We start from the raw sequence: 13,994 nt of genomic DNA, 5'->3' as shown, positions 1-13,994 counted from the left end.
CTTGGGTTAAGTACTTAATTCGTTCCGGAGGTCCGTTCTTAACCTGAAACTGTTCTTAACCTGAAGCACCACTTTAGCTAATGGGGCCTCCTGCTGCTGCCGCGCCGCCGGAGCACGATTTCTGTTCTCATCCTGAAGCAAAGTTCTTAACCCGAGGTACTATTTCTGGGTTAGCAAAGTCTGTAACCTGAAGCTTATGTAACCTGAAGCATATGTAACCTGAGGTACCACTGTACAGGGTAAGGTGATGTGTTTGCAAGGCAGATGTTCAACCACTGAACTACAACCCAAGGACCATAAATGTTTCCCCTCCCCCTCCCTCCCTCCCCCTCCTGCTACCAGTCTCAGCCTAACCTACCCCACAGGGTCATTGTGGGAACTGCATGGGGTGGCGGGGAGAAAGACCCATGTATACACTACCTTGATTATTTATTAAATCTGTGTACTGCCTATCATCCGTAGATCTCAGGTCAGTCCATAACATAAAAATGCAAGATAAAAAACATAAAATTCGTAATAAAAAACAGTAACAAAAATCATCTCCCTGGAGAAAAGGATGGGATATAAATTCAATAAAGAACTAAGTAAATGGCATTGCAGGGCTGGCTTTTCAATATTATTATTATTAATTTATTCTCCCTCAAATCCCATGGAGTGTTACAGCATTAAGGCAAAACATTGAAAATAGTTTAATGCAGCCTACAATCATTTAAAAAAAAAATACTTAACCAAGAAAAGGATACTGTTGCATTTAGTTCACAACATTTAATATACTGATTAATGCAGTCGTTTCCAAGCGGTGTTCAGTGAAGAAGAGAGGAGGAGAAAAAAGTCAGTTAAAATTCACCAGACAGTCGAGAGCAGCTTACTTAAAATGCCTACTGAAATAAAAGGAAGACTTTGCCAAGCACATGAAGTTCAACTAGGAGGTGACTTGTCTGATGGGAGAATGTTGCGCAAGACTGGGCCCACCATACTAAACACACTGCAAATGCCACACTTTTTACCCTCTCCTTCTGAACCCCTAATTTCCCTGATACTAATCATCAGCTCCATCCCTCTCACCTCTCTCCAAACCTCTGATCTCATGTTCTCCCCATGCAGTTCCTACCTTCTGTCCCTAAATTGGAAGGAATAATAATCATGTATTATGCTACAGGTGTCAGAGAAAACCAGTTCCATGGTTTTTAATAAATTGATCTTTTGGTCTGTTGAGGCCCAGACCTTGGAAATCCCTGTCTATTGAAACAAGGTAGGTGCCTTTCCTGTGTGCTTTTTGGTGCCTGCAGAAACGTTTTTGTTTAGGCAAGCTTTCTAGATATCTAGAATGCTGCTGTGTTTTAGCTGATTGCCTAGAGAAGACAGAGAAATGCTACTGGGTGACAGAGAGAAGCTGCAACTACTCAACACCTACTTTGCATTTGTTCAACTGTGGAGAGTTTTGCCTTGGGAGGTGGTGGTCTTCCTTCCTTGGAGGTTTTTAAGCAGAGGTTGGGTGGTCATCTGTCGTGGATGCTTTAGCTCCAATTCCTGCATTGCAAGGAGCTGGACTACATTACCCTTGGGGTCCCTTCAAACTCTACAATTCTATGATTGCTGGTTTTAATTTTTTGAAAGTCTTAATTCTTTTTTTACAAATCATTTTATTGCTTTGTTCTCTCTGTAAACTGCTTTGAGGTTTTTTTATACCATCAAGCGGCATTTAAACTTTAGAGAAAAAATAAATAATGTTCTAAAAGTTTTAAAGAGGTTTGTTAACTTATTTTAAAAAACCCAATGGTATCTACATCAGCTACTGCTCACCACTGTCCAATCGTTCCCTGTCATAAGAACATAAGAACGTCCCAGCCAGGACCCAGTGGCCAGCCAGGTGCCTGTGGAAGCCCCCAATCAGGATGATATAATAATAATAATAATAATAATAATAATAATAATAATAATAATAATAATAATATATTTATACCCTGCCCATTTGGCTGGGTTTCCCCAGCCACTCTGGGCAGCTTCCAACAAAATATTAAAATACAATAGTCCGTCAAACGTTAAAAGCTTCCCTAAACAGAGCTGCCTTCAAATGTCTTCTAAAAAGTCTGGTACTTGTTGTTCTTTTTGACATCTGGTGGGAGGGCGTTCCACAAGGCGGGCGCCACTAGCGAGAAGGCCCTCTGCCTGGTTCCCTGTAACTTGGTTCCCTGTAACTTGGTTCCCTGTAACTGCTTGGTTCCCTGTAACTTGGCTTCTCGCAGTGAGGGAATCGCCAGAAGGCCCTTGGCGCTGGACCTCAGTGTCCAGACTGAACAATGGGGGCACTCAAGCACTCTCCTCTCCTGTGGTTTCCGTAAGGTCATAAGAAGAGCCTGCTGACATTGATGTATTTTTCTTTTCTTTTCTTCTTTCTGTTTTTGTGTGTCATTCTGCTCTGTGGTTTTTGTTATAATTGTGGAAAATCTAGTATTTTTTTTTTAAGAGCCTGCTGGATCAGGCCAATGATCCAGCTTGTCCATCAGTGGCCACCCAGGTGCCTCAATGGGAAATCCACCAGCAGGACTTGAGCACAAGAGCAACCCTTCCCTCTTGTGGCTTCTAGCAACCGATGTTCAGAAGCAGTGCTGCCTCCAGCTGTTACGATCTAGCGTGCTTCTGGTTTAGTCGGAAGGGAAATACACAGTCAGGGTGAAAATAATAGCACTCTTAAAATATCACACCACTGTGGCCAGAATCCAGCTGTGGAAAGCTGAATCCATTGAACCAGCTCTCTTCCTGTTGCATGAGGTCACCGCTAGTTGTTGCCTCAAGCTCATCAGGGGAGTCTGGTAGGGCTTGTAAATCGGAGACAGATGTTTCATTTGTCAGAAACATCAGCAAACCTGAGGATTTGCTTGGGGGGGGGGGGAACAGGGAAACCACAAGACTTTCCCAATGTGGAGTTAGTGGGATTTCTCGCAGGCTGAAACTTAAGCATGTGCTTAACAGCTTTGCTGGAAGGCTGCCCAACTGGATATTTTCAGGGAACAGATGGGGCCATTGAGGCAAGAGAGAAGACGATCTATTCCCATACCCCAGCTAATTCCTTTCACTTGTTTATTAGTATCTTTTCTGATGCCTGGTGCTAGTTGTCAATGCAGCAGGTGCAAAGCATTTTGGGATCATGAAGCTTGAGACAGGCTCTCAGTTTGGACCAGACCAGGAAGGCACTTAGTTTATCATTCTCTTTCCAAGATGCCTCTGAGAAGCAGCCGATAGAGGTGCATCACATTTCACTAGCAGCTGGATTTTGGATGTTTGGTTTGGTTTACTTATGGAAAGCATTTGTAGTCCGCCTTTCACTGAAAGGATCCAGACAGAAAAGACAAAACATCTGAAAACTAATGATATAAAGCAAAACGTAGCAACCACCAATCATTTAAGAAGGCACAAATAAAATCACAATGCAGATTCTCTGTTCCCCAAATAAAGACTGTCTTTGAACATGGAGGTTCTGTTTAGTTGACATGGCTGGTTGGCAGAGCTCATTTGACAACAAAGAGAAACTGAGCCTTTAGTGTCAGCCCAGTCCTGTGGAACACCCTGCCACTGGGCGCTTTCAGAGCCAACTTTTAAAATGCCTGCTAGAAACCTTTGTATTCCACCAGTCCTTTTTGTTGGATATATGCAGCCAAATCTAACAATGCATATTCTGGCTATTTAGCATGTGAAGGGGCTAAAAGCTGTATTACTGATAGGCAGGCTCAGACCATAAAAACATAATTGGTAGAGAAGTCTCTGTGTGGTGTCATTTCCTTTCCTCTCCTGGGTGGGAAAAAGCAAAAGAAGTGTTTCCTGTTCTTTTCACATACCCTTCTCTTCTGGATATGAGGATGTGCCTCTGATCAGTCCAGCATCAGGATTGATCTGAAGCTGTTTTTGCTTTAAAACACAAGTATTTTACCTGCATTTATTTTTAATGCTGTTTCTGCTAAGGATGAATGCTTGACTGTGAGTAAACTATACAGTAGTACCTCAGGTTAAGTACTTAATTCGTTCCGGAGGTCTGTTCTTAACCTGAAACTGTTCTTAACCTGAAGCACCACTTTAGCTAATGGGGTCTCCTGCTGCTGCCGCAGCATGATTTCTGTTCTCATCCTAAAGCAAAGTTCTTAACCCAAGGTACTATTTCTGGGTTAGCTGAGTCCATAACCTGAAGCGTATGCAACCTGAAGCGTATGTAACCCGAGGTACCACTGTATGTTTTAAGCTTACTTTTCAATCTGTAGCCTGTTTCTTTGATAAACAGGGTAATGAAGGGGGAGATCAGGCTAGCGGCTAATTCAGGCTTCCTCAACCTCAGCCCTCTAGATGGCTTGATTTGATACCCCGCTTTATCACTATCATAAGGAGTCTCAAAGCGGCTAACATTCTCCTTTCCCTTCCTCCCCCACAACAAACACTCTGTGAGGTGAGTGGGGCTGAGAGACTTCAGAGAAGTGTGACTGGCCCAAGGTCACCCAGCAGCTGCATGTGGAGGAGAGGAGATGCGAACCCGGTTCCCCGGATTACGAGTCTACCGCTCTTAACCACTACACCACACTGACCACTGGTCCTGCTAGCTAGGGATCATGGGAGTTGTAGGCCAAAAACATCTGGAGGGCCAAGGTTGAGGAAGCCTGGGCTAATTCCTATGCTTTCAATTGAACTGCCTAGCATGGGATTTAAACTACTCAGCCCTGCATGTTTAAACATTAGCAGTAAGCTGATCCTTTTGTCTGTTAACCCACACACATGGGTCTATAGGGGGATAAAATATAGTTAATTATATTTTCTCACCTACCTAATAAAACCTATCACTTTTTACTGTTGCAAACCACTTTGATATATTTTTGATGGTAAAGTGATATATAAATATTTTGATAGATAGCAAGCAGGGCTGGTCTCGAGGGTCATTGTGGTTAAGGACAAGATGGAGAGGTACCATGGGGCAGCCTGCTTGGCAATGGCATGAGTGCTGATTACTGGGATGGTGTGGAGGCAGGTTGGTAGTGACACACTCAAAATCCCTCCTGCATTGCAAGGGTGCTCTCCTCCATTAATTTGTATAATCCTCTCTTCAAACCACCCTCATTGGTGACCATCGCTGCCTCCTCCAGGGAAAGGTTCAATAGCTTTAACTACACACTGCATAAAGATGTACTTTCTTTTATGTGTCTTCTCTCAGAAGTGAACTCTTGTTTTACAGGGGTCCACAGAATGCTTTTTCTTTTTTAAAAAAAGGACACAAAAAAGCTAATTTGAGAGAAAACCAGGATGTTTGTTTCACTGGACCAACGACACCAGAAGAGAGCAGGTTCTTTTCCTGTAATATGCTTGGAGCATATGAAACTACAGGACCTCTGTCAAGGATTATTTAGCTGTGATTCCTGCATTGAAGAGGATTGGACAGCATGGCCCTTGGGGGTCCCCTCCAACTCTCTGATTCTATGACCAGCTATTCAAACAGCCTCAGATTTGATGTATGGGTGGACATGCCCCCCATGTCCAGAGATTCCAACAAGCTCTGCCCCACCTCCTTGCAGTGGAACAAACTCCTCTGAAAAGTGGGGGGCTGTGCATCATTGGAGATTTTAATGCAAGGATTATTCAGCTGTGATTCCTACACTGTAGGGGATTGGACTAGATGAACCTTGGTGTGAGAGTCCCTTCCAACTCTACAATTCTATGATTCTTTAGCTGATACTCCTGCAGGGTAACCAACTTCATATATCCCTAGCATGCTTGAGCTGTCCTTCCAAACGTAGCCTATGTCACTTCCCCTCACCATGGGAGGAAATGGGCAACAAGCCTCTTGTGGACTGTCTACATGTGAATTTGGTGTGTGAGGAGTTCTGACCTCTTCTCTCCAGCTGCATGGCTTTAACCAGCCTCTTTTGTTTCAGACAAGAATGGAGTCTGAAACTAACCTTTTTTTGTATCCCTATAGCTTAGTAGCTTTTTCCATTCTGTAACGAAGAAACATTTTACTGCCTGTGCAACTTTTTCTGACTGCTGTATGGTAAAGCATGTGAATCTTTGAAGAGTTTGCAACTAAACCTTTTTATAACTTGCCAAACATGTAGTCTATCTGTATGCTAAGGAACTAGCATACTTTGGAGAGAACCATTAAAAGTGGGATACTTTTGGAGTTCACTGAAGGCACATTTCAAAGGTTTTACAGCCCATGTAAGTGTTCCTGTGCTTTTCTTTGCTACATGTTTGCCCATGCTAAATCTCTGCTGGGGTTCTTTCAGTAAAGAGTACTTGCTCCAAACTTGGGTCATGGCTTCCTGACTTTCCAACAATTCCAGCATTGCAGGGAGTTAGGCCAGATGACACTTGGGTGTCCCTCCATACTCTATGATTTCCTTTTTCTGACAGCCTGTTTAATTAACACTTCATCTCTTTACACTGTTTTTGGTATGGACAGTCAAGCAGCAAGCATCTACATAGAAGGAGCCCCCCCCCCCAGATTTCCAAGGGAAAAAAACTCCTGTTAAGCTTGCTTTCCTTGTTTTCACCCACAAAAATAGGTTTTGAGAGCAACTGCACATATTCAAAAAATAGCAAGTGTGTTGATTTCAAAGGGATCTAAGTTCAATCATCTACTACACAGATGTTGAATCGTAAAGTTGGCAGCTGGCGGCCAGAGAGTGTCTGTGGTTCGGTGGTTGGAATGTCTAGGACACCTGGGTTCACATCCTTCTCTTGTTATACTAGAACTCATGGAAATCCAGTGAAGCTGAATGCCGGAATAAATCAGGGCAGGTGAAATAAAGTCCTTCTTTGTGCGGAATATAATCAGACTATGGAACTCACTCCCACAAGAGACAGTGATGGCCACCAGCCTAGATGGCTTTAAAAGAAGATTAGACAAATACATGGAGGAGAGGGCTATCAGTGGTTACTAGCCGCATTGGCTGTGCTTTGCCTTGACAGTTAGAGGCAGCAAGGCTTTCCAATGCCAGTTGCTGGAAACTTCAGGAGTGGCATCTACAGTGGTACCTCTGGATGCAAATGGGATCCATTCCGGAGCCCCGTTGCATCCTGAAGCAAACGCAACCCACGTCCACGCATCTGTGTGTGCGCAGTTCGCCGCTTCCGCGCATGTGTGTGACGTCATTTTGACTGTCTGTGCATGTGCGCGGGGCAAAACCCAGAAGTAACGTGCTCCGTTACTTCTGGGTCACCTGAAAATACTTATCCTGAAGCATATTTATCCCGAGGTATGACTGTACCAGCAAGCAGGATCCAAGCACAAGAGCTCTCCTTCTGTCGTTTCCATCAAACTGGTATTCAGAAGCATTTCTGCCTCTGCTTGTGAGGACCCCAGAGCAAATTCGTGCTTTGTGATTTATCTTGGTGCAGTGGCTAGTCGCCATGGAGAGTTTCATAGCACAGGATGAAACTGCAGTTGTGCTGAGGGCCTTTCCACAGTCGTGTATCTTAGACATTTCTTTTAGCAAAGCACAACAAAGGAGCCTTCTTCATTTTGCTGCCAGGCAGCCTGTCCAAGAACATGAAATCCCTCTTGAGGCTGATGTGAAAAGATGATGGATTTTGAGATTCACTGACAACAAATCAGAGGTTGCAGCATTGTCAGCTCAGTGTACCTGCCTTAATTTTCAAAGCAGCTGGGCTGAGGCAGTGTGCGATGTAGTGGTTAGGACCTGGGAGACGAAGGTTTAAATGCTCCTCCTCTTGTCTATGAAATCCACTGGGTGTGATCTTGGGCCTATCAGCTGAACCTAACCTGCAGGGTTGTTGTAAAGTATTTGGGTATCACCATGGCAAATATTAGTTGTATGTCGTTTCAAAATAATTACACTATTAAATTTGTGGTACTCCCTCTAGAAAAAAAGACTGAAACAGTGCAATTTTCTGAATCATATCCAGAATACTTTCTCTCTTATAGAACTAAATAAAAGCTAGGACCAGTGCTTTCCCCCCCTGGGGGTACTCAATGGTATGCAGTACCAGCACCACTTTTTCTACAATAAAAGCACGGGCTAGGACTAAAGTTTTCCCAAAGCTTTTTTTCCATCTCAGCTCCATCAACGCCATACCAGACAATTCTCCCATCTTTATCATTTATGATTCCACCCTCCCCTTCTCCTCCAAACCCTTGAAAAGGAGGAATTTCCATTTCACAATCTGCATTCTCTCTGTCCAACCCCTAGCCTCAGACAGCAGTGAATGGCCTTGTTCAAAGCATTTGACGTTTCTCCCATCAATCACCCTTATCTTCCAGAGAGATTTAATAATCAGACCATCTGTCTGACTATCAGTCACTACGTAATTATCTTCTAGCTGATAGAGATGGTCAATCTGCCATTGCCTTCTTGCGAAAGACCCCAACAAATACAATTTTAATTTCTCCCATTTTAACATATCTTCTTAAAAAGTTGATTTTTCTTCATTAAACAAAGTTTAATCCCTTTGATACCCCAATGTATCTGCCTTTTTCATTAGAGAATATCACTTCTGGGAATATATAAAACAACTCCATTTCTTTTCTTTAATCCTGCAGTGATAAAATCCTCCCCTGATTTCTTTTGAATCAATTTTATACCCTTTTTTCTGTGGTACCTTGGTTCCCAAACTTAATCCGTTCTGGAAGTCTGTTCCAAAACCAAAGCGTTCTAAAACCAAGGCGTGCTTTCCCATAGAAAGTAATGCAAAATGGATTAATCCATTCCAGGCTTTTAAAAACAACCCCTAAAACAGCAATTTAACATGAATTTTACTATCTAACAAGACCATTGATCCATAAAATGAAAGCAATAATCAAGCTACTGTACTGTAAAATAAATAAGACAGAATTGTATATGATAAAAATTAAAATGAAATTTTTCCTTATGTGCACTGTTAATAGTCATTGATTAGATGGGGGGCTTTTATCCATTTCTGCAGTCACAAAATCAGTCAATCAGTAGCTGAACTGGGTTCCACACAGCCACAAAAGCAAGTCACAAAAACAAAGTCACAAGGTACAGTCACAAGTCAGTTCCATAAAATGAAGAACAAGTCACAGTCACAAAAACGAAAAAGCCACACAAACAAAAATGCAAAAACCCAGCAAAAACGAAATCTCCAAATATCACCTCTGGTGATATTTGCATGGGTGCTTGGGATTCAACAGCTGACAGACTTAACAGGAAGCCTCTGATTAGCAGCGGGGGACTCAATTTAGAGATGGAACACACTCAACAGGAAGCAGAACATGTTCAGCTTCCAAGGCAAAGTTCACAAACCGGAACACCTACTTCTGGGTTTGCAGTGTTCTGTTTCCAAGTTCATAAACTAAGCTGTTCTAAAACCAAGGTACCACTGTATGTGGATCTTGCAAGCAAATTAAGTCCAATTTCAGTTTATTCAAATGATGAAATATCTTTTTCCTCTTTTGCAGAACCTTTGTTCCATTTGTATTCCACATTAGAGCTGCGTAATACATAGCCTGGCAAATTAATTTGTCACATCCATACCTGGAGCCCCCAATCCCACATCTTAATTTGTATTTCTTCCATATCAGATATATAGTCTCTCCATAAATTCTCTTGTTTTCTGTACTGTATTAATTCGGAATCTTTGTTCAAAGTTGAACACCACCATTGGATTCTTTTCTGCTTAAGTAGGTCTGTCAGGAAAATACAGTCTTTTCTTTTATTCTCAATGGGATTTCTTTCAACACAGTCATGTCTGTATTAATCAATTTTCAGCTTAGATAGAATATGTTGCTGTAAGATTTTATCTCTGGATCTTTTACTAACAAACTAAACTAAGACATCTCCTGGAAGCTTATCTGTTCTTACAAAGTGTTATTAATTTTATAATTTTGTTTTCTGAACCAAGAGCTAATTTTATCCTTCATTTGTTATATAAGAAGCCTGATGCAGGTGATCAAGTGAAAATCATTAGCTGCCTGGTTTTGACAAATTTGTGACAGACCAATTTGCAAAAATTGCAATTGCTACCCCAAAATTGAGGAGAGCGTTCGTTGAGGATAACATGGTCCAAGACACTGAACAACAACTGGCCCAGGACAGAATCCTGTGGCATCCCACTTGTCCTTTCCCCCCAGGATGTTGGGGAACCATTAGTGAGCCCTCTTTGGGTTTGGTCAGCCAACCAGCTATAAATCCACTTAACAGTTACCTCGTCCAGTCTACAGTTTACCAGCTTTTCTGCAAGAATATCATGGCGGACTTTGTCTAAAGCCTTACTGAAATCAACACACACTATGTTCACAGCATTGCCCTGATCCACCAAGCTTGTAACTCTATCAAAAAAAGAAGAAGAAATGTAGATTCGCCTGACTTGGTATAAGACAACTTCCTAGACTCTTGTTTAAATTGGCCCTTTCTATAGAACCATGAGGATTGGCATCTTCCTTTTAAAGGAAGGTCCATAGCTAAAGCAGCTATTCCTATGCTTATTGTGAAGAACCATTGCTCAGTGATAAAGCATCTGCTTTGCACACAGAAGGTTCCAAGTTTGAATCTCCAGATATTGCTGAGAGACAGCATTGCTTGAAATCCCAGAGAGCTGCTGCCAGCCAGTGTAGACACTATTGAGCTTGATGGAACAATGGTCTGACTCTGTATAAGGTAGCTTCCTCCAATTCCTTTCTCTAGAACCATGAGGACTGGAGTCTTATTTTTAAAGGGAGGGCTGTAGCTAAAGCAGCTATCACTATTCCTATTTGTGAAGGGCTGTAGCTCATTGTTAGGTGTATTTGTAGCTGGCTGACCAACCAAACCCAAAGAGTGCTCACGAATGGTTTGTCCTAGAAAGAATGACAAGTAGTGTGCCACAGGGTTCTGTCCTGGGCCTGCTGTTGTTTGACAGTATAGCCAGGGGCATAGGAAGGGGGAGCGGGGGCCGGTCCACCCCAAGTGCCATCATGGAGGGGGGTGACAAATTGTCAAGGAACAATTACTGCCCTACTAGAGCAGTTTATAAATAACTTTTTTTAAAAAATGCCTGCTCCAAAGGTCTTATCTTACTACACTATGGATTGTATAGCTATATATGAAATTTCATGCATATAAGTTAATATCTTGACCCTCCTCCACGAAAATAGCTGTTTACTGGGGCGTTTTCCTATATTGTGAAAGCTGAAATTTCAATTCAGTGGAGATATGCATGAAGTTTCAGATATAGCTATATAATCCCTAGTTTAGTAAGATAAGACCTTTGGAGCAGGCATTTTTTAAAAAAAGTTCTTTATGAACCTTCCTACTGCCCTACCCTCCGCTGGGCTTCCCTCCCCCACCTCCAGTCTCTGTTGTTGTGTCTTTATCCGTTGTGTGTCCTGGCAGAAGGGAAGAACAGAAGAAGGATGGCGATCGGTCAGGGATGGTCTAGTTGTCAAAACTTATCTTTTCCCCCAACTCCAGTCTCCGTTGTTGTGTGTCCTGGCAGAAGGGAAAAACAGAAGATGGATGGCCATCGGTCAGGGCTGGTCTAGTTGTCAAAATTTATCTTTTCCCCCACCTCCAGTCTCCGTTGTTGTGTGTCTTGGCTGAGGGGAAAAACAGAGACGCATGGCCACTTGTCAGGGATGGCCTAGTTGAGATTCCTGCATTGCCCCAAGGGTTTTGCTAGATGACCCTCAGGGGTCCCTTCCAATTCTACAATTCTCTGGTGCAGGCTTGTGCAGAGTTTTAGGTACAAGTTGGATGCAAGGGGTGCTTAGGATTGGAGCCCATCTTATGCACCATCAGCTCGGGAATAAGTCCCACTGATCATGATGAGACTAGATTGCTGCTGTGCAGTCCTGTTTTTTAAATAAATGTTTTCCTTTTCAGATAATACAGAGCATAGTGAAATCTCGATAATTAAAAGCTCCCCTTAAGTAGTTTCAAGCACTACTACAGGTTCCACATAAATACCTGTCCTGCATTGTTTACTGTGACAGCACCTGCACTTTGGAACTCCCCGCCTATTGCAACAAAGCACATGCCTCTGCTCGACTCTTTTCGGGCACCTGCTAAAAGCATTCTTCTTCAGGCAAGCATACCTAGATGCTTAGGAAGTTGAAGTAATTTTAATCTTAATATTTTATGTTTTAAGGAAGGATTGTTAATTTTTCTTGATTTTACTGCTGTGGTGTTTTTTTGTTTTTTGTTTTGGTAAACCACTTTGCAGGTTTTTTAAAATAAGTTTTGTTAAATAAATAAACAATAAACATAAATAAAAGAACACAAGCCAAAACACAATCCATCCTGTAGATTTATCTGTCCATAGTCACCTACTTGTTATCAGAGGCCCAGAATCCACATTCCTTTGTAAGAAAATATGAAATAACGTAAAACCATTTTTGCAGGCCAAAAATAAAATAAAAAAAATTCAGTGGGAGGTGGGTTTGACAAGAAATTTTCCACACCGGGTACCACCTGACCTTCCTACGCCTCTGAGTACAGCAGATTCCCTTGAGAGGAGATGAACTCTCCTTCCTTGGAGGTTTTTCAGCAGAGGTTGGGTGGCCATCTGCCATGGATACTTTAGTTAAGATGCCTGCATTGCAGGGGGTTGGACTAGATGACCCTTGGGGGTACCTTCCAACTCTACAATGCTATGATTCTGTGCACTGCTTTGCACATGGAAAGTCCTGGGTTCAGTCCCCAATGGCATCTCCAGATAGGCCTGAGAGAGAGTGCTGCCAGTCAGTGTAGACACTACTGAGTTAGATGGATCCAGTGGTCTGACTTTGTATAAGGCAAACTACTTTTGATGGGTGTGAGGGGATAAAAATTAATCTGTGAGGCTGCTAGTCAAAGGCAGTTATTTAATTCTGGAGGTATGATGACTAGAAGTGGCAGGAGATGTGGGGGAAGTGGCAAAATATAATCAGAGGTACCTCAATGAACAGACAAGTCATGGTAGACAGGCACCTTCCAGAAGGACAGCTGGTCTTCCATTTTCAACTGCTAACAAAACCATTTGGGGATGTGTGATAAGTTCTACTCTCACTTCATATATTTTGTCTGTTTTATTTAAAAGTATCGCTGAGTCAAAATCTGTCTTCCAGTTCCTTGGATATTTTCCCACTTACCCTTTGAAAGAACTTTCAATTTTTCTGCCTCATTCTCAAGGCACCTAATAATGTGTTTAGGATTTTAGTGGGGTTTTGAGCTCACCTTGTCACCGCAAGGGAGTTCATGACGAAGGAGGTTTCTTCCCAGCATGCATTTCTCCAGCAGTCTGCAGCCTCGTGGAAGATGTTGCCTCCTGGTGTCTTCCTCAGGTTTTGAAGTGCAGGCTCCTAGCAAGGCTGTGATTGCAGGGGGTAGGAAGAGATGACACTTGGGGTCCCTTCAAACTCTATAATTCTATGGTTCTTTAGGGGTGGTTCCTGCATTGCAGGGAGCTGGAATAGGTGACCCTTGTCACTAGGAGGGGCACCATTTACAGGAGGAGGAGGAGAAATCTCAACCCTCTGTTAAAGGGACCACCAACAGAAGGTTTCATAACCAAACACTGGAGGAGAGGAAAGTTTCGTCTCTCGAAAATAGAGTTGGAGGAGCTTCTTTCAAGCACATATTTTAGCCCTGGTTTTCGTTTTCACATTTTGAAAGGCACTTCCTGACAGGAGCTCCAAATCGATCTGCTTTTTGCATCTGGCTAAATTTCCTTTAATATTTCTTTGCACCATGGGGGCAGGAAATTGCACACCAATTGTCTTAGCCAGTTCTGATCCCTGCACAGATTTTTTTTTCAATGCCTCATTGTTTTGTTTGGATCTCTGACACATTTCTAAGTGATGCCATCATAATATGTTGAAGGCATAGTCATGCCAGGCCTGCAAAGCTCCAATGTGGTGGGTGGCCTTCAAAAAGGGGGGGGGGGGAGAAGACCCAGGTAACTATCGACCAATCATCATGACTTCAATACCAGGAAAGGTCCTAGAACAGATAATTATACAGTCTGTGAGCACTAAGAAAATAATGCTGTGATTACTAAGACCCACCATGAATTTCTACAAA

Source organism: Podarcis cretensis (genome assembly GCF_951804945.1).
Source record: "Podarcis cretensis genome assembly, chromosome: Z".
Classification (NCBI taxonomy): Eukaryota; Metazoa; Chordata; class Lepidosauria; order Squamata; family Lacertidae; genus Podarcis; species Podarcis cretensis.
This window is presented reverse-complemented; position numbering follows the sequence as displayed.